This window comes from Gavialis gangeticus, unplaced genomic scaffold, assembly GCF_001723915.1.
Source record: "Gavialis gangeticus isolate Ggan-Ray unplaced genomic scaffold, GavGan_comp1, whole genome shotgun sequence".
NCBI lineage: Eukaryota > Metazoa > Chordata > Crocodylia > Gavialidae > Gavialis > Gavialis gangeticus.
Genome location: NW_017729024.1, coordinates 94333839 through 94337326, shown reverse-complemented (window position 1 = coordinate 94337326; position 3488 = coordinate 94333839).

Here is a 3488-nt window from a genome sequence, read left to right as displayed (position 1 = left end):
ATGGTCTTTTTATTTTTTTTGCAGTGTTTAGTGCCAGCTAACAGCAGCACCCTCCCTAATAATTCTGTTTGAAGCATTTGTTCACCTCTGTTCAGTTGCCCAAGAGGATGGAGAGGCAGCACTTATATCATTTGATTTGTTTTCATTAGGTGCCTGGGAAAAGCTTCCAAAAGGTAAGTGCCTGCACAGGTGCCAAAGAGAGACAGCAGGCACCCTAACCAAGAATATAATGCCTGCCAGGGAGGAAAAGAGGGCTATTGAAAGGAACCATAACCCATAGGCCTCATTGAAAATGGGAACTACTCAGCACTGGAGAGCTCTAAAGCAGAGTAATCATCCCCTATAGTTTTCCTTTTTCTCCTCCTCTGTTTCAAAATTTTACAGGAACCAAATTTAACGCAAAGTGACCTTTCAGGGTCATGATGTATTCAAGTAAAAAGAGTGATCTTAGGAGTTAAATGGCAACATGTTTACATTTCATAAAAGAAAAAAAAACCTTTCGCACAAGTCTAATTCTCAGGGTTGAGTTTGTACAACTGCCTTCTTAATTATCTAAACATCTTATGTATTTGTAGGGCAACAATTGCAGTGATATCCAAGTGCCATTTTGCATTTCAAATGCAATCATCAGTTTAGGAGAATAACATTAAATATCCAGTTAAATGTCAAAGAAAGTGGATTAGATTAACTTGCTGGTGTTCAGCTTGATCTGAACTCAGAATGTTTCTGGGCTCACTTACCCTTGCAGAAAATCAGTGTTTCTCGCCGAGATTAATACTCTTTGACATAGCAAACAAGCACACTGTGTAACATTTAAGAGAATAAACTTGAAAGTGAAAGAAACCAAAAGGCATAATTACTCAAGGCAAACTGTTTTGTTCATTCAGTGATTACAGTGCCGTTAAAGGCTTATAATTTATCATAGTATAGAACAATTTAAATCTCAGTTGTGTTCCTCTGTGAAACTGAGGCATTTCCCTTTTTCTCCCTTTGACAGGCTATTCTTTTAATATCATGTTAGTTCAAACATGGCATGTATCTACTGAACTGCTCAGCACATGGGGGGCAGGAGACTTCACATCATTATGCATTACCTTTGTATTGGGTTGCAAGGCACAAATAAGCAAATAGTTTAACGATTCCAAATGGGTGTAATTTCTTTCAGGTTCAAGTATCAGTTTGCTTGTTTTGCTGCTGCTAATCACCTCTTAAATAAACAATTGCTTTATCTATGTACTGTGCCTCATTTCACTTTCAAATTATGTGTGTGTTTCACTCCTAACAGCTTATTATGATCTATAATTAACAATTTTGCTGAAAGCAGAGCTTTGCATTGAAAAGAGCCCACATGTTATCTGGGAAATACTTGAAACAGGAGGTCTCTGTTTTAATAATAAAACTGACAACTTGAAGCGGGGAGGAGGGGTGGGGGTGTATGTGTATGCGCGCGCACGCATGTATTCTGGATCCACTGTCTCCTCCCTTTAACATCAGTAAGTTTACTGAAACAGAAAAGCATGCATGCACTTAGAAAACAGTTTTACCTCTTATCACCAGGGGTTCATCTAGGAGCACATAGACATTACCTTCATGCGTATTAATGGACTGCTCACACTAGACCCCAAGTGTCGAGGCCTTGGCTGTACAGAGATTTAGGCCAAAAAAGGGCTAAACAAACCCAGAAGTTTCAAGTGCTTGCAAATGTAAATGGCTTCAAAAATTCTATGGATGAGGCATTTACAATCCAACAGCCTGACATACGGTAAATGCTGCTGAGCTTTTTGATGCAACACCTAGTTTTGCCATTGCTGAACAATGGGGCATGTCAATATGGGACCACGTGGCTACGCTATATGGAAATACCCTGCAGTCAGGGCTGGACACAGGCATGGGTGAAGTGGGTGGCCACCCAGGCCAGGACAAATGGTAATTTTTTTTCCCATTGTCTGATTTTTATTATCATTATCTCTGGTGAAGGGGGGCCCCGATACTAAAAGTTCACCCGGGGCCTCCAGGAGTCTAGGTACAGGGCTGCCTGCAATACCTCTGCACATGTTGCTTCTGGAACTAAAAGCAATGTAGTCACGTTCACCTGGGACTGCCCATAGGCTAATAACCTCCCACTGAGAAGTGAGAGGCAGAATTTATTAGCCCATGAGCACTAATGTTGTCAACTGTTCCAAAGCTAGCATGCACTGAGCTAGCCGGTAGTAACTTTGCACTGTGTTGCCTTGTTCCTTATCAACATACCTTAGGGACAGATTTGTGATGTATACCTCAAAGTACTTTGTTGGGTAGGTGCAGTATTATACTTTCACCCACTTATTAGTTTTGTGGCCCAAATAAGAGCTGTCAAGAAAAGTTTGCATTTCCAAATGTCATCCAATTTAAATCAAATCTCACACAGCTGAATATAAAGGTGGTGGGTTCCTGATCCAATTTCCTCATGCAATCAATGCCTTGTACAGCGCCTAGCGCAACAGGATCCTGATCCATGAACAGGGCTTTTTTGTGCTACTGCAATAAAGTAGCAGCAAAAAATAGAGGCAGCAGCTAATTGGTCAGAAGTAGCAGCAGCATTGTATTGTGGGACAGTTTTGAGTCATGCAACTAACAATTTCCTTAAACGTACAACATTCTTAGAAATTAGCTCTGTAAACTAAATCCCACTTGCCTTGGCTTCAGATGGACAACTAGAAGGATTAAAATCAGAAGGATTTGGTTCAAAGACTGAAACACCTGGAGGGATATTTACCTGCATTAAATGTTGCAATACAACCTTACTTTTTAATATGCACTTACTGTGAAAAACAAGCAATAAAAGCTTCCAAAATGACCCATAAAACTTAGAGGAAGAATTCAAAGTTCTTCAGAGAAAATCCCCATACTTTTCCTAGTTTTGTTACATGGAGTTCTCACAAAAAAAAAAAAAAAAAAAATCTGCAGGGAAAAAAATATTGTGACTTAAATTGCATTCATAAGATTCCTTGATAAAAAAAATCAATTTGTCAGATCAATTTTTCTTAAACAAGTTCATCATACTCTGGAGCAATGAACCAATCAATAGAGAATGTTTTTCAGCCGCTTTGCAGCCATCCCACTTCAGTAATTGCTAGAATTTCATATCGACAGGTGATAGGACGCTTTGAAGGCTGAATTGATCTGTTAGCCTGTAGTGCTACAAGGCAATGCCGCAACAATAAAGATATATCCCCAGAGGGCCCAGGGTTGGAAATCAAACAGGAGGTAAGCTGTTACATTATGCATTTGACCCTGGAGGTAATTCAAGAGTGCAAGATTTCTGGTTTTATTTGAAGCCACAAAGAAGAGAAGGGGGTGGGGCACCTACTGCATAATTTTCAAAGATTTTCATTGAAGAAGGGGATGCTGTGTGGCCCAGTCTGGCCACATGTGCTGGACATCTGGAGCCAGAGAAAAATAACCTAGAAAAGAATCCAAAAGGAAGCCAGACAATGCTCAGCAGCATC